The sequence below is a fragment of the Camellia sinensis genome, chromosome 8 (assembly GCF_055761805.1).
Source record: "Camellia sinensis isolate YWXY chromosome 8, ASM5576180v1, whole genome shotgun sequence".
In the NCBI taxonomy this organism is placed as follows: Eukaryota; Viridiplantae; Streptophyta; class Magnoliopsida; order Ericales; family Theaceae; genus Camellia; species Camellia sinensis.
The window spans coordinates 103,888,097-103,907,167 of NC_138968.1; the positions used below are offsets into that span (position 1 = coordinate 103,888,097).

At 33.6% G+C, this 19,071-nt stretch overlaps 1 long non-coding RNA gene across 1 annotated transcript; it reads left to right on the forward strand.

Annotated features, from left to right (window-relative positions):
* Positions 1–1,718: 1,718 nt before the first annotated feature.
* On the forward strand, positions 1,719–4,530 carry LOC145796644 (uncharacterized). The gene is made up of 4 exons (XR_014337129.1): positions 1,719–1,848; positions 2,498–2,729; positions 3,172–3,228; positions 4,356–4,530. It is a non-coding gene; the product is annotated as an uncharacterized LOC145796644 (long non-coding RNA).
* Positions 4,531–19,071: the final 14,541 nt, after the last annotated feature.

Here is a 19,071-nt window from a genome sequence, read left to right on the forward strand (position 1 = left end):
CAACACCACCACTCACAATACCACTGTTGGCCTCTTCTCGTCCACTCGATTTAGGCCCCAAACGAGGCCAATATCATTCTCTACGCACTTGATGAATTCCAATTTCTCTGCCGCCGTGGTCTTCGGAGAGGACTTCCCGGCTGACTACACCGAATGGCTTCCCAAACGTAACCCTTATGACCGCCGTCGAGCCGACGTTCTCCTCCATCCGACGTCTTTTCCTGGCCCTTACGGCATTGGTGACCTCGGGGACCAGGCCTTTCGCTTCCTCGATTGGCTTAACCATTCTGGTTGCTCCCTCTGGCAGGTCCAATGGTTCTTCACATCCTCCTCCTCCTCCTCAATCTGCTGATGCCTTAATTTATTACATTGACCTTTTTTTTTTTTTAAATTCTATTTGTAAATTGTTAATTATGTGTCCAAAATACTTTCTTTTACGTTTTCTTTATTAATTGCTACTCTACTTTGTGGGGCTTATTGCTTTGTAATGAAAAGTAGCATTACCAATTGCCCCCTAAGATGAAAAGATCCCTGTTTGGCATTCATTAGAGCAGAACCCAAATACACTCAAATTCATATATATATACATATATAGAGAGAGGGAGAGAGAGAGTTTGTTGCTAGAACATTAGAAGAAAAGGAAAAAAAAGAGAAAAAATAGTGTTATAGTTCATATTTAGATGAACTGATCTCATACTAGAACCTATTCCAATTTCAGTTGACATCAATATCTGTTGTTGTTTTTCTTTTTCTTTTCTTTAAAGGAAATTAGCTTTGTGTTTGGTCACATTGGTGCAATATATTCCTGAACAGGTGAATATATGGGTTCAGAGATTGAAATTGTTGATCGAATTGTATACAAAAACAAGAATCAGCACCGACGATGCTCATATTTTCAGTACCTTCTAAAGGTTGTTATTCCCTATGAGCAAATATGTGCAAATAGGTACATAAATATATGTAATGCATGTAATTGTCTTTTTAATCTTAGTTTATCATATTCATGTGATGTTAGGTGAGGAGAGATTTGAGGCTTCTGCAATCAGCTCACATAGAAGAGATTGTTAGCTCCTCCTTTCAAGTTATCCATGGGACAAAACCTAAGCAAAAGGTGCAGCTTTTAGAAAGGTAAATTTAACTTAATTCCCCATCTATAATGTTTTAATCATATCATTAATTGGACTAATGGTGGTGATGATGGTGGTGATGAGCAGCACTGCAAAAGCAATGGAACACAAGAAATTGAGGGTTTATGTTGATTCAGCCATGGAATTGATGAATGAAGTGGTGATGAGCATCCTATTTCCAGCTGCTTTATTCTTAATTTTTTCAATTGTGAATATATGGTTTGCTCCTATTTCCAGCACTGCAAAAGAAGTTAGTTCTTTTTTTTTTTTTTTTTAGATTGGAAAGAAGGTAGTGAAAGTATAAGAATATTTTAATAGAAGATAGCTAAAGTAGATAGCCTTGTTGGAGTGTATATTAAAAAAATGACTAGCTAAAATAGTAAAGTGAAGTTTTAAATAGCTATTTTAACTAGCCTTGCTGGAGATGCTGTAAGAAGCTATATGTGAACTGAATTATCACTACCAAGAAAAGGAAAAAGAAAAAAGAACTGAATTATCACGAAACTATTTAATCATTGATGGAAACTTTCAGTGAAACAATCGGACATTTTAGTGAAATTTTAGTTCTGTTTGTGAATCATAGGTCACTATTGTTACTTTCAATGTTGCAGTGATGACAAGAACTTACCCTGAGGACTCTGGGGAACGGAAGGAGCTCATTCTTCTCCAAAACATAGCAAGCTACATGCTTCTTGCTTGTGGTGCCGTTTATCTTATCTCGGTATGTCAATTATTTCAATATGAATCTATGATATAGAAACTTGCCCTGCCATTAACATGGTTCAGTTGTCACTCATTTGCTGAACTGAAGTTGGCTTTTTCATGGAATAAAACAGAGTTTAAATAAAGTGTTGGTTTGAAAAATTGAATAACAACTTTTCTATTCTTTCAAAAGTCCTATTCCAACGCTGTACTTAAGAAAGAAGTTCCCAACATTTTTCCTTTTCACTCAATTCTCGTGATCTTTGTGATTTCCTGTTTTGCTTGTATCATGAATGATATTGAAGAACTGATGAAGAATTTTTCGTTTGGGTTGACTAAGCATACTGCCAGAATTTTTTGTAATTGTATAAATTTACAGGCAATTTCCAACAACGAAAAAATAATTGAAAAATGAAATAAAAAATTGCCATTTTTAGACATGGGTATTTTGTAATAAGTGATGCTGCTGCTTGGATTTTGTACAAGGTACCTGAAAAGGTTGTGTCAAAGCCTTGCTCACATGGTGTTTGATTTTTGTTCTGTCTAAGATTTTTGACAAGCTTTATGTGATTTGAGCTGCTAGTAATTTGGAATTTATTTTCTGAATTTCATATGCTAGGCAATCAACATATTTATTTACATGGTATTTTCTTAATTATGTCTATTAGATTGAAGAAGATAGTCACTGAATTCCTTTAGCAAGTGAGTTTTCAAGGATTTTGCTTGTAGTGTTGTAAATGGGAAAACACTTGTGGACCGAAGATGCTGATGAGCAAATTGCGAATAATCAGCCGGGCTGCGTGCGGGGTGTCCTTCATGCTCTTGACTATCATCACTGGCATTACAATGTTAAGAAGCTGCTACCCCACAAGAAGCATAATGGACCAAGACATGTGAAAGGTAAACAATATGAATTTGCGCCGTGCTTTCTTCTTCTTGGTGATTATGGATGACATACAGGGTTAGAAGTCCAAACTTGGTGCTCTATTTATTATTTTGGTCTTTGTAGAACCTTTGAGTGTACACACAATGCTTGTGCAAAGATACATAGTTTATGAACGAAGATGATGAATAGAGTTTTAAATTTCTGAATTAGTTTCACATGACAATTTTTAAACTTACCAATTGTTGTAGGCATTTTTGAAAAATCAAATAGGCGTGACAGAGAAAGTGTTCACATCAACTGACTTATACACTTTATATAATAATATAGTATAGATAGTGTATATATATACATATGCCCATCAAAAGACATAGAAGTACTTACATGAACATATATGCGTGGAGATGTGTATATAAATCTTTTATGTTATTGTAACCATCGTGTCGTCATTTTGTTCAGGGTCAGGGGGGTACTCATATTTGTTGGAACCTTGGTGGTGGGCTGGGATGATAACTAGTAAGTATCATTAATTTGTTCTGCTTGGCTTCAAAGCTCCTCGTTGTTGTTGTTTTGTAATTTTTTTTTCCCTGTATTTTTTTGCTTTGTGCTATTTTGAATCTTTCAGTTAAAAGATTGCAGTGTTAGGACATAAATTTAATCTTTTGCTTTAAAAGATACATCAGAATGTTCTCTTTTACAGCATGAAAAATATTGTTCATGCTTTATGTTTGGCCTACCTACCAACCTGAATCTTTGAATTTGGGTGTTTATAATATGGGTGGTCCTTTATTGACAACTTGTGCATCAATATTTGTTAATCTTAGATTTTTCTGGGCTGTCCACTAAATTGTGTATTTATTTGTTGATTTGTGTTTAGAAAAAATTGATTGGTGTGGAAGTTGAAAATTTTCTCTCAATTATTGCTTTTTCACAACTGTGGTAACAAGTTTTGTTGATTATGTGTGCTCTCATTTTCATTTTATTTTTGAACAGAGTGTTAGGAATATTAATTAGTGTCAACAACATATATATACACATAATCCTCGTTTTAATGATGCAATTGGGAGTTTCTAAACCCACCACACACCCACCATGTTTATCTCTACACCTATATTCACAAATTTTTCTTTGTAACATACAAGATATACAATGCATATAGGGAGTGTAGAGAGAAAATAAGCGAGTGTATTTAGAAGCTCTGATGAATTCTTTTCATAAATACAGCCTCTGCTTCTCCAAAACCTGCTACTGCTGGTAATAGTAACTGCAATGTATGTACTCTCCCTCCTCCCCCCCCACCCCCCCCAAAAAAAAATGGAGTAAATTCTTGAGTTTTTATTTATTTATGGGTACCTAGAATTATGGTTCAACAGTAATAATAATATACCTTTACAAAAAGATCGTACACAAGCTGTATTGAGATTTATCATTTATAAATACTGTGCTCATTAGTGACCTCCTAATTACAATGTCATTGACACTGAGCTGCTATGGCATCTAATTGTTAACAGGGAAGTTACTTCCAAAAGGATTAAGATCAAGTAGAAATAATTAATGTTCCTATTTTGGTTTGTTGAATTAACTTTTTAGTTTATTCATATGCATCAACGGTTTCTGGATTAATTTGTGTTTTTATTTTTCAGGTCAGAAATTTTTTGGAGAGATGCAAAATATGGTCCAAGAATTAAAGAACTTAGTTTTTTTAAGTTTTTTCATTTTTTAATATATGTAAGCACAGTTAATTTTTTTTATAATTTAATTCCTTTGTATATACTTTTGAATATTTAATTTTCATTTATGAAATATATGACGTTATTCTATTCAATATGTGGTTATGATTCAAAATATAGTATATAGTGTGTATTACATTCTTCAAATGTGCATAAAAAAATAATATTGATTATTTTTTAAATATGTCGAACCCTTTTTTTATTACAGATTTTATTAGTTATTAATCACACTTAAAATGTGTGATCTAAATGTTATTAATTACACTTAAAAAGTGTGATTAAAAATGACCATTTTTAATTACACTTTCAAAGATCACACTTAAAAGGCGTGATCTAAATGTTATTAATCACACTTAAAAAGTGTGATTAAAAATGACTCTTTTTAATCACACTTCCAAAGATCACACTTAAAAGGTGTGATCTAAATGTTTTTAATCACACTTAAAAAGTGTGATTAAAAATGACCATTTATAATCACACTTTCAAAGATCACACTTAAAAGGTGTGATCTAAATGTTTTTAATCACACTTAAAAAGTGTGATTAAAAATGGTCATTTTTAATCACATTTAAAAATGACCATTTTTAATCACACTTTTTAAGTGTGATTAAAAACATTTAGATCACACCTTTTAAGTGTGATCTTTGGAAGTGTGATTAAAAATGACCATGTTTAATCACACTCCCAAAGATCACACTTTAATAAAACTTAAAAGGTGTGATTAAATGACATACATCACACCAAAAAAGTGTGATCTTTATCTGTTTTTGTAGTAGTGCCAACAAATTCTTAGTAAATTACTCAGTAAATTCCCCGTAAATTCTCAGTAAATTACTTAGTAAATTCCAAGTAAATTCCCAGTAAATTACCTAGTAACTTCCTAGTAAATTCTCATTAAATTACTCAATGAATTGATCAGTAAATTAATTAGTAAATTCGTAGTGAATTAGTAAATTCGTAGTGAATTAATCAATAAATTGCCAATAAATTTTTAGTAAATTACTCAGTAAATTCTAGTAAATTTCTCTTCAAATTACACCGCAAATTACTCGATAAATTCTCAGTACATTACTAAATAAATTACTCAATAAATTCCCAACAAATTATTTAGTAAATTCTCAGTAAATTATTAATCACAATCCTAGTAAATTATCAGTAATTCTAAGTAAATTACTCAGTAAATTCTCAGTAAATTAATGAGTAAATTACTCAATAAATTCACAATAAATTACTCAGTAAATTTCAAGTAAATTCTAAGTAAATTACACAATAAATTTTTAGTAAATTACTCAGTAAATTACTCTATAAATTACTCACCAAATTTCCAATAAATTCTAAGTAAATTCTCTGTAAATTACTCAGTAAATTCTTAGTAAATTTTCAATAAATTCCCCATAAATTCTCAGTAAAGCACTCAATAAATTCCCCATAAATTTTATGTAAATTCTTAGTAAATTACTCAGTAAGTTGTCAATAAATTCATCGAAAATTCTAAGTAAATTCTCCGTAAATTCTCTGTAAAGTACTATGTAAATTCTCAGTACATTCGAAGAAAATTACTCAGTAAATTTCCAGTAAATTCTCTATAAATTTCCAGTAAATTCTCAGTAAATTTTCAGTACATTTTAAGTAAATTACTTAGTAAATTCATAATAAATTCTCTGCAAAGTACTCAGTAAATTCCCATTAAATTCGAAGTAAATTCTTCATAAATTCTCAGTAAAGTACTAAGTAAATTGCCATTAAATTCGAAGTAAATTCCCAGTAAATTGCAAGTAAATTCTTCGTAAATTCCAAGTAAATTACTCAGTAAATTCGACGTAAATTCTCTGTAAACTCTCAGTAAATTACGCAGGAAACTGCTTTGTAAATGCTCAGAAACTTGTTCAATAAATTCCCAGTAAATTCAAAGTAAATTTTATGTAAATTACTCAGTAAATTTTCTGAACATTACTCAGCAAATTCCCAGTAAATTCTCAGTAAATTACATAGTACATTCGTAGTAAATTCTTAGTAAATTACTTAGTAAATTTGCAGTAACTTCTTAGTAAATTACTCAGTAAGTTACTTTATAAATTACTTAGCAAATTACTCTATAAATTCTCAGTAAATTACCTAGTAAATTACAATGTAAATTCTTAGTAAATTACTCGGTAAATTTCTAGTAAATTCTCAGTAAATTACTTAGTGAATTCCCAATAAATTACTCAGTAAATACCCAGTAAATTGTTAGTAAATTACTCTGTATATTCTCAGTAAATTACTGAGAAAACTACATAGTAAATTCTCAGTAACTTACTCAGTAAATTCCCAGTAAATTCTCAATAAATTACTCAGTAAATTACTAAGTAAATTCACCATAACTTACTCAATAAATTCCTAGTAAATTCTCAGTAAAGTACTCAGTAAATTCCCAGTAAATTCGCATTATATTTGTCAGTAAATTCTCTGTAAATTACTTAGTAAATTTCTTGTAAATTCTCAATAAATTGTCAGTAAATTCTCAGTAAATTACTAAGTAAATTGTCAAAAAGTTACTCCGTAAATTTTCAGTAATTATCAGTAAATTATTTAGTAAATTACTCAGTAAATTCCCAATAAATTATTTAGCAAATTCTCAATAAATTACTCAAAAAAATTCTCAGAAAATTCACGCTAAATTATTCAGTAAATTCTCGATAAATTACTCAGTAAATTTTCTATAAATTCTCACTAAATTACTCAGTACATCACTTAGAAAATTACTCAGTAAATTCACAGTAAATTCTCATTAAATTCTTTGTAAATTACTTAGTAAATTCCTAGTAAATTCTCAGCAAATTCCCAGTAAATTACTAAGTAAACTATCAGTAAGTTACTGTCACGCCCCTAACTCGCCCCTAAAAGTTCGGGCATGACCCATTCCAAACAGACATATAACCTGGTATACATATAGTATATGGGGCTTTGACGGAAGCACACAAACGTACAAGAATACAAAACCAAACAAATTCCATTGAGCTATTTCTAACATGCCAGGATCACATACGTTACATGCACCATAAGGAGTTAATAGAATCCAAAAATATTCCTTAGCAAAAGATATATTTATAAACACATATACAGACCCAGCCCTATAGTCGGGCATGCAACAAAACTATTGGAGTTATACACTATCAACCTTGGAAAGGTAGCCAAGAAATAAGCCAATTAACTTAGTAAACTTCACAAAATGGGTGGCCCTGTGAGTGCTTGGATACACGAAGGTTGTCAAAAGGAACCGGGCATCATAGGTTAGGATTGACCACCTGGTTGATTGCCTACAGAAACAGACATAACAGAGAGTGAGCCGGGCTCAGTGAATAGTAATACATAATGAAGTGATGCTCAATTTGAACATGACTTATAACATTATATGTGTGAATGCAGAGATTCCAAAAGTAGCCTGATTCTGTACGCATCTTATATCGGCCTTAGGCCCATACCTGAACATAAAAGCTTGATATATCATATTCTTAATTCATAACAGCTTGAAGCCCTTAACATGGTGGCATAATGCCCTTGAACATAGTGGCACAAGGCCCTTAAACATGGTGGCATAAAGCCCTTGTAACATATGGCACTAAGGCCCTTGAAACATGTGGCACAAGGCCCTTGTACTTGTTGGCATTAAAGCCCTTGAAAGTGGCGTAAAGCCCTTGAAAGTATACTTATACGGACTCAAGAGGTGTCTCACACGGATTCTAGAGGTGGCTCACGTCGTAGCACTTAGTTCCGTGTAGCACTTTGTTCCATATCTTGATAACTTATCTTGAATGGCCATAGGCCTAGAGTCTTATAGAACATAGGTGCGTCATCTTTCTTATTTCATTCATTACATACTTGGAGTATACTTGAGCATTAACATACATACTTACACACTTGAAACATTAATCTTAGTTGTGTGCTTGAGACATTAACATAGTCACGTAAGCGAAATGCTAATGAAAATCATTATGCATGTGTAAGGAAGATAATGATACTACTACTCACAGTGTTGCGACGACGTGCTTGTTCTTCCCGGAGTGTGCCCTGTACACATTCAACCTTACACACTTTAATTCCCTTTCCATATTAAATCACTTTTTGTTTCATTTTACTTCGAAGGAATTTATACATATTAAAAGACATCAAATACATATTCCGACAACATTAGAGGGTTCTACACGTAAAACGGAGCAAACCATATTTTTCAGCATGAGCCGCACGTGCGGCAGTTGGCCCCGCACGTGCGGCCCTGAGGTCCCGCACGTGCCTTTTTAGCAGAACAGAGGCCCCTGTTTTTCACCATTTCCCGCACGTGCGGCCATGACTCCCGCACGTGCGGCAGCACCTCCCGTACGTGCGGCCATGACCCCCGCACGTGCGGCGATTCAGCCCAAAAATGTCCGAAAATTCTTACAAAATCCCATCTTTTGGCACATATTTACAAGGCTCAAATCAACATTCTTATTTGATAATACATGGTCCAAAATCATGTCAAGATGATAGCAATTACATCAATTTAATTCAGTTCATCTTTCTTAGGCTCTCAACACACACATATTCATGAAAATTCTTGCTTTACACATCCATAAACACATATATCCACATCTTTGAATTCAAAGTAAAAGCTCAAATACAATGTCTCCATGGTTGATTCAAGCAACTAAGCAAGGTTATCTTGTTCATTAACTTCTTACATACATATGGAATTATCATTCCAACCCCTAAGTAACATGATCATAAGGGTATTTTACACATCTTAAGAAGAAGAGTTATGGGAGTGAAGTGAGTTAGTCTTATACATACCTTATGCTTAATCTTCCACAATTTCCTAACCCTTTTGATGATCTCCTCCCCCTACTCTTCAATTTCTCTCACTCATCATCTTCCCTTAGGAGCAAATATGATTTCTAAGTCTTATGAGTCATAAGACTCTCATGAGCATATATATACATATATAAAACTTAGATAGGGACAAAAATGAATCGTTTAAGCATCCCCAAATTAAAATTTCATAAACATGCTTAATATTACTTAAAAATCATGCTGATCATATATGTGAAATCAATTCCAGATAATTAAGCCTCTAAGGCTTCCAATTTCTGATCTAAACATTCTCATACAACAGATACTTTCCTTATTGAACAGATAGACATCCTTAATCAAATGGTTTACTTACTTAATTTACATTTTCCATAGGATTCCACAATAAGCATTCAAAATCATGAAATAGGATCTGAAAGTTTAATAAAGAACATGTACGAGGGTCGGGTTATTACAGTTACTCCGTAAATTCCAAGTAAATTCTCAATAAATTATTCAGTAAATTCTCAGTAAATTACTTAGTAAATTCCTTGTAAATTACTCAGTAAATTCCCAGTAAATTACTCTACAAATTACTAAGGAAGTTGCTCAATAAATTCTTATTAAATTCTCAATAAATTCCCAGTAAATTCTCAATAAATTACTCAGTAAATACTCAACAAATTCCTAGTAAATTTCAAGTAAATTCTCCATAAATTCTCAGCAAATTATTCTGTGAATTCCTAGTAAATTCTCAGTAAATTATTCTGTAAATTCCCAGTAAATTCTCTATAAATTCCTAGTAAATTCCAAGTAATTCTCCGTAAATTTTTGAGTAAATTTTTAGTAAATTACTCAGGAAATTACTCAGTAAATTCTTAGTAACTTACTCTGTAAATTCTTAATAAATTCTGAGTAAAGTATTCAGTAAATTCTTAGTAAATTCTCTGTAAATTCCAAGTAAATTCTCCCTAAATTACTCAGAAAAATTCTCAGTAAATTACTTAGTAAATAATTCGAAAATTACCAGCAAACTCTCATTGAATTACTCAGTAAATAACTCAAAAAATTACCTGTAAATTCTCAGTAAATTGCTCAGTAAATTCTAAGTACCTTACACAGTAAATTCTCAGTAAATTCCCAGTCAATTACTCAGTAAATTCTCAGTACATTCTCGATAAATTACTCAGTAAATTCCTAATAAATTCTTAGTAAATTACTCTGTAAATTCCCTAGAAATTATTCTGTGAATTACTCAGCAAATTACTTAGTAAATTCTAAGTACATTACTCCATAAATTACTCAGCAAATTACTCAGGAAATTCCTAATAAATTACTTCGTAAATTCCTAGTAAATTCTCCGTAAATTACTCAGTAAATTCTGAGTAACTTACTCAGTAAATTCCCAGTAAATTCTAAATAAAGTACTTAGAAAATTCCAGTAAATTCCATGCAAATTTCAAGTAAATTCTCCGTAAATTCTCAGTAAATTAATTTGTAAATTCCTAGTAAATAACTTTGTAAATTATTCTGCAAATTACTCAGTAAATTCTTAGTAAATTACTACGTAAATTCTCAGTAAATTACTCAATAAATTATTATTAAATTCCTACTAACTTCGAATTAAATTCTCCGTAAATTACTTAATAAATTTTCAGTAAATTAATAAGGAAATTACTCAGTAAATTCTCAGTAACTTACTTAGTAAAACACTCAGTAAATTCATTGTAAATTCTCAATAAATTACTAAGTAAATTCTTAGTAAATTCTCAGTAATTTCCAAGTAAATTCTCCGTAAATTACTTAGTAAATTCTCATAAAATTACTAAGTAAATTACTTAGTAAATTCACAGTAAATTCTCAGTAAATACTTCAAAAATTCCCAGTATATTCTTTGTGAATTACTCAGTAAATTCTCAGTAATTGCTCAGTAAATTTTCAGTAACTTACACAGTAAATTCACTATAGCTTCTCAATAACTTACTCAGTAAATTCTTAGTAAAGTACTCATTAAATTCTCAGTAAATTCAAGGTAAATTAATCTGGAAATTACTCAGTAAATTCTCTATAAATTACTTAGTACATTCTCAGTAAATTACTCAGTAAATTCCCACTAAATTCTAAGTAAATGACTCTGTACATTACTCAGTACAGTACTCAGTAAATTATCTGTAAATTACATAGTAAATTCTCAGCAAATTACTCAGTAAATTCCCAATAAATTTTCATAAAATTATTAGTAAAGTACTCGATAAATTCCCAGTAAATTCTCAATAAATTACCAGCAAATTTTTAGTAAATTACCTAGTAAATTCCCAGTAAATTCTCAGTAACTTACTCAGTAAATTCCCAGTAAATTCGCAGTAAATTAGCCAGTAAATTCTCAGTAAATTACTAGTAGATTACTCAGTAAATTCTCTATAAATTACTCAGCAAATTTCGAGTAAATTCTTCGTAAATTACTCAGTAAATTCTAAAAAAATTACTTAGTAAATTCACCGTAACTTACTCAATAAATTCCCAGTAAATTCTCAGTAAAGTACTTAGTAAATTTTTAGTAAATTACTCAGTACATTCTCTGTAAATTACTTAGTAAAGTCCTAGTAAATTCTCAGTAAATTACTCAGTAAAATGTCAGTAAATTCTCAACAAATTAATCACTAAATTACTTAGTAAATTGTCAGTAAGTTACTTCCTAAATTCCTAATAAATTCTCAGTAAATTACTTAGTAAATTTCAATATTCATTAAATTCTTAGTAAATTACTCAGTAAATTCACAGTAAATTACCCAGTAAATTAATGAGTAAATTCACTATAAATTCTCACTAAATTACTCAGTACATTACTCAGAGAATTACTCAGTAAGGTACACAGTAAATTCCATATAAATTCTCAGTAAATTACTCAGTAATTTTCTTAGTAAATCCTAAGTAAATTACACAGTAAATTCCTAGTTAATTCTCAGTAAATTACTCAGTAAAATGCCTGTAAATTACTCAATAAATTACATAGCAAATTGCCAGTAAATTACTCGTAAATTGCTAATAAACTAATTAGTAAATTCTTTGTCAATTATTCAGTAAATTCTCAATAAATTACTCAGTATATTACTCAGTAAATTCCCAATAAATTCTCAGTAAATTACTCATTAAATTCTCAGTAATTTCTCAATAAATTATCCAGTAAATTCCTTGTGAATTCTTAATAAATTACTTAGAAAATTCTCAGTAAATTTCCAGTAAATTCTCAGTAAATTACTTAGTAAATTCTCAGAAAATTCTGAGTAAATTCTCAATAAATTACTCAGTGAATTGATCAGTAAATTACTCAATACATTATCAGTAAATTACTTATTAAATTCTCAGTAAATTAATCAGTAAATTACCAATAAATTTTTAGTAAATTACTTAGTAAATTCCAAGTAAATTTCTCTATAAATTACTCCTCAAATTACTCAGTACAATACTCAGTACATTCCCAGCAAATTACTCAGTAAATTACGAGTAAATTCTCAGTAAATTAATGAGTAAATTCGCTGTAAATTTTAAGTAAATTATTCCGTAAATTACTCGGTAAATTCTTTGTAAATTACCAGTAAATTACTCTGTAAATTACTCAGCAAACTACTCGACAAATTCCCAGTAAATTCCAAGTAAATTCTCAATAAACTCTCAGTAAATTTTCAATAAATTACTTAGTAAACTACTCAAGAAATTGTTCAAAAACTTACTGGGTAAATTTCCAGTAATTTTGAGTAAAGTACTCAGTAAATTCCCACTAAATTCTCAGTAAATTTCAAGTAAATTCTTTGTAAAGTACTATGTAAATTCTCAGTACAATCGCAGAAAATTACTCAATAAATTCTTAATAAATTATTTAGTAAAACTCCATAAATTCCCAATAAATTCTCAATAAATTATTAAGTAAATTCTCATTAAATTACCAGAAAATTCTCAATAAATTATTAAGTAAATTCTCAGTAACTTACTCGTTAAAACACAAGTAAATTCTCAGTAAAATACTCAATAAATTCTTAATACATTCTAAGTAAATTACTCAGTAAATTTCTAGTAAATTCTTAGTAACTTACTCAGCAAATTCTCAGTAAATTACTGAGTAAAATACTCAATAAATTTTTATTAAATTTCTAATAAATTCTCAGTAAATTCCAAGTAAATTCTCCGTAAATTACTCAGTAATGTACAAAGTAAATTGGCATTAAATTCTAAGTAAATCCCAAGTAAATTGCAAGTAAATTCTCTGTAAATTCCCGGTAAATTACTAGGTAAATTTTCAGTAAATTGCTCAGTAAATCCCTAGTAAATTCTCAATAAATTCTCAGTAAATTCCAAGTTAATTCTCCGTAAATTCTCAGTAACTTATTCAGTAAATTCCCAGTAAAATATCAGTAAAGTACTTAGTAAATTCACCGTAAATTCTTACAAAATTCCAAGAAAATTCAATGTAAATTACTCAATAAATTCTCAGTAAATTACTCAGTAAATTCTCAGTAAAATCTCAATAAATTCTTATTAAATTCCTCTGTAAATTCCTATTAATTACTCTATAAATTACTCTGTAAATTCTTAGAAAATTACTCGATAAATTACTATGTAAATTCTCAGCAAATTACTCAGTAAATTGTCAGTAAATTACTCAGTAAATTCTCCGTAAATTGTATAGTAAATTACACAGTAAATCAGTAACTTACTCACTAAATTTTCAGTAAATTCTCAGTAAAATACTCAGTAAATTCTTAGTAAATTACTCAGCAGCTTACTCAGTAAATTACTCAGTAAATTCTGAGTAAATTCTCAATAAATTACTCAGTAAATTCTCTGTAAATTTGTCACGACCCCAAACCGCCCCTAGTAGTTTGGTGCCGTGATGGCCAGTAATCCGTAATTACCGAAGGCCAACCTTTCAAAACTGAACACAATCAGAGTACGAATATAGGGGGCTCACAAATGCGGAAGCGATAAATCAAATACAAGCGGTCCATAAGAGCTGTGCGTAGATTAAAGCAGTGCCAAACATTTCCAATTAACTTCACAATTTAAATACAACAAGATACAAAATACATGTTACATCTTGATCAAAAGGCTTCTCGAGCCGACATATACAAAATACAGCTAGTACAAGTCAAGAAGCATGATTTTCAAGAATTCGCCGACATGCAAAACAGGGCATCGCCGACGTAAATACAAAGTAAGGCCGACAAATACACGAATCCAAAACAAGTATCCCAACGAACTAGGCGTCGCCGCCGTCCTGCTCATCACCTACATATATATAGAGGGGTGAGTACAAAACTCAGTGAATGGTACTAAAAATAAAGGTTTTACATGAATAAAGCCGAGGTCCTTCAAAACGAAACACACCAAAACTTTTAGCAAGGCAAGTGATGAACCGTATTCATCGTTTAAATATCGTAACATCAGCGAGACAAGGGATGAACCGTATTCATCATCAAATATCGTAACATCAGCGAGACAAGGGATGAACCGTATTCGTCATCAAATATCGTAACATCGGCGAGACAAGGGATGAACCGTATTCATCATCAAATATCGTAACATCGGCGAGACAAGGGATGAACCGTATTCATCATCAAATATCGTAACATCGGCGAGACAAGGGATGAACCGTATTCATCATCAAATAACAAAAGCTGTACGATCCGTAATCGCTTGGTCAAAAGTATTGCGAAAGTTTAGAGTCCTCCAATACAAGGGACTTGTGCACTTGGTACCGCGAAAGTTTAGAGTCCTCCAGTACAAGGGACTTGTGTTACTTAGGCCCGTAGCCCGATTTAACAAGGACCGTATCCTTTACACATAGTACTGCGAAAGTTTAGAGTCCTCCAGCACAAGGGACTTGTGTTACTTAGGCCCGTAGCCCGATTTAACAAGGACCGTATCCTTTCCAAAGATGGCATCAAAACAAGGAGTATACTTGACTCATCAAACAAGAGCTATTTATTCATGCTATCAAATACTTTCGTCAAACAAGCAAGCAAGATTTATCAAAACGAGTATAACATAGCTTTATCAATAATACCACTCACCTAGTTCTTCAGGTGTAGACTCGAAGCAAATATCAAGGACCTACAATCACATGGCAAGTCACATTCTCAAAGCAAGCTCCAAATACATGCAAATGATCTCGGCATTCTTGCCAGATCCAAGTCAAAGACAAAGCAAAACAAGCTGGGAGTTTAATCACTGCTCCCGCTCATAAAAACACACCGGGTACTGACCAGGATTAAGCCGAGGTCCCGTTAAACAAAGTCAGGAAAAACCTGGGTTTCCTTTGAAGAATATGAAGAACATGATCATTTGAAAGATGGATGCAAGTTCACAACTTGTTACAAAAATCTGAGTTTTCATGCCAAGAGTTCAAAATATGGACCTAAGTACCCATTCAAGAAGGTCATGCAAGAACAACCACAAAAACACGGTTTTCGTTCCAAACTCTTCGATCAAAATGGGACTTTGTTCAAGAACACATGAAAAACCATTTTCTCTTTCTAAAACCAACTTCAAAACGATGCATGACATGCAAAACAGATCCGATCATGCAATGCAGCTAGATATTCAGCAAGAACAACCAAAGGAGATCAAGATTCTAACCTCAAAACTCGGATCTAACGGTTCAAGCTACAAAGATCAAGCTTGGAAGACTACTCTCACTCAAGAACTCTTCTTCCTCCTCTCTAGAGCTTCTCTCTCTAAAACAAAGATTTGAGACAAGAAATGATTTGTTTCAAGGTCTGTCGGCTGCCTTAACAAACAGCTCGGACACGTGGCATTACCGGGTTGGTTCAGCTCCAAAAAGGTGATTGATGGACAAGACAAGCCTCTGACAAAGCTTATGCAGCAAGCTCGGATAAGACACATCGGCAACAAGATGACATCGGCTCAAAACAAGGATCCAACAACGGGATGGAAAAACATCGGCTAGGGAGGACGACGCTTGACTAAGCTGTGCCACACCTTGGCCGGGGTGCGCCACATCTCGGCCTAGGCCATACCTGCCTGCGGACAAGGTCCAAGTGCAAAACATCTCGGCAATGAATGCCCGAGGTGAAGATGGGGTTGAACAAGATCTCAAGATGGTTCTAAGTACAAAGGTCAAAGGCGGACTAAGCTCAGGATGATCTCGGCTACACACACACTAAGCAAGGAACAAAATCATGCAAGCAACTTAAGCAAATCAAGCCAAGATAAAACCTTTAAATTAACATAAGCGGCAAGACCATGCAAGAATGTACGCAAATATGGCAAGAGCAAGGTGAGGGTTGTCACATCCTACCCCCCTTAAAGAAGTTTGGTCCCCAAACTTAGATTACCTTGTTCCCAAAACAACTCCGGATAACGGACTCTCATGTCCTCTTCCTTTTCCCACGTGGCTTCTGTGCCATAATGCTCCTTCCATTCGACCTCTACCATCGGTATCGATCTGTTCCTCAATTGCTTCACTTGTCGGTCGATAATTCTCATTGGCCTTTCCTCGTAGCCCAGATTCTCATTAACTGCGATTTCAGAATGTTCAATTACATGCAGTGGATCTCGGATGTACTTTCTCAACATCGAAACATGAAACACATTGTGGACTTGGCTCAAATCTGGCGGCAAAGCAAGTCTGTAGGCAACGGAATTAATTCTCTCAAGAATTTCAAATGGCCCAATATAGCGGGGTGCTAACTTACCTTTCTTTCCAAATCTGGAAACTCCTTTCATTGGTGAGACTTTCAGGAATACATGATTCCCAACTTCGAACTCTACCTCATTCCTTCTCTGGTCGGCGTAGCTCTTTTGTCGGCTCTGGGCAGTTTTAATCCTCTGTTGGATAAGTTTAATCTTTTCTGTTGTCACTTGAATCAATTCGGGACCAAGCAAAGTTCTGTCCCCGACTTCGGTCCAACATATCGGCGACCTACATTTTCTTCCATACAAGGCTTCATACGGCGCCATGCCAATGCTAGCTTGGTAACTGTTATTGTAAGCGAATTCCACTAAAGGCAAATGTGTTCCCCAACTTTCTTGGAAATCCAATACACAAAGTCTCAGCATATCTTCGAGTGTCTGAATTGTCCTCTCTGTCTGCCCATCTGTCTGGGGATGAAAGGCTGTACTAAACCTCAGCTCGGCTCCGAAAGCTCTCTGAAGACTCTGCCAAAATCTAGAAACAAATTTAGGATCTCGGTCTGAAACAATTGATATCGGCACTCCATGAAGTCTGATAATCTCGTTCACATATAGCAAGGCAAGTTGATTGGCGTTGAAGGTAGCCTTAACGGGTAGAAAGTGTGCTGACTTAGTTAACCTATCCACAACAACCCAAATTGAATCCATACTCTTTGGGGTTCTCGGCAACCCAATCACAAAATCCATGGAGATGTGTTCCCATTTCCACTCAGGAATCGGCAAAGGTTGAAGAAGTCCTGCTGGTCTTTGATGTTCTGCCTTCACTTGCTGACAATGTAAACACTGGGACACAAATTCGGCTATTTCTCTCTTCATATTTGGCCACCAGAAGGTCTGTTTCATATCTTGATACATCTTGGTGTTCCCTGGGTGGACAGCAAACTTGGAACCATGAGCTTCCTGCAAAATCTTTTTCTTCAGCTCTGGAATGTCGGCCACACATAACCTTCCTTCAAACTTGAGTACTTGGTTTTCGATAGTATACCCTGGTCTCGGCTTCGTGTCAATCTCCTCGGCAATTTTCTTGAGGAAGCTATCCTCCATCTGTCTTGTCTTTACTTCATTAACGATAGTCGGTTCTGCTGACATCACGGTTAAACACGCCAAATTTCCATCTGACTTCCTGCTCAAAGCGTCGGCTACACTGTTGGCTTTACCGGGGTGATATTGAATTTGCATATCGTAGTCTTTTAACAATTCAAGCCACCTTCTCTGCCTCAAATTCAGTTCCTTCTGAGTGAATAGATATTTTAAGCTCTTATGATCTGTGAAAACCTGACAAGTAGCTCCATACAAATAGTGACGCCAAATCTTTAAAGCAAATACCACGGCCGCCAATTCTAAGTCATGGGTAGGATAGTTTTTCTCATGAGGCTTCAACTGACGAGATGCATAAGCTATAACTTTACCCTTCTGCATTAATACACAACCCAAACCCTTATGCGATGCATCACTATAGACATGAAACTCTTCGTTACCTGTTGGGAGTACGAGCACTGGCGCTGTAACTAACCTCGTCTTCAGTTCCTGGAAGGCTGACTCCCGATCTTCAGTCCATTCATACAGTGTTCCCTTCTGAGTCAGTTGCGTCAATGGAATTGCAATCCTGGAGAAATCTTTCACAAACTTTCTGTAATAACCTGCCAAACCCAGAAAACTACGAATCTCGGACACATTAGTCGGTCTCGGCCAATTCACTACGGCTTCGATTTTGCTAGGATCAACTGAGATACCCTCTTCACTAATCACATGACCTAAGAATGAGATAGTAGGAAGCCAAAACTCACACTTGTTAAACTTAGCATACAATCTCCGTTCTCTCAAAATCTGCAAGGCAAGTCTCAAGTGATTTTCGTGTTCAGTCTTACTCTTGGAATAGATCAAGATATCGTCAATGAAGACAACTACAAACTCATCTAAATACGGCTTGAAGACTCTGTTCATCAAATCCATAAATGCAGCAGGGGCATTAGTCACTCCAAAAGGCATTACTAAAAACTCGTAGTGGCCATATCTTGTTCGAAAGGCAGTCTTCTCGACATCTTCGGCTTTAACCTTAAGCTGATGGTAACCAGACCTAAGGTCGATCTTAGAAAAGACTCGCGCTCCTTGT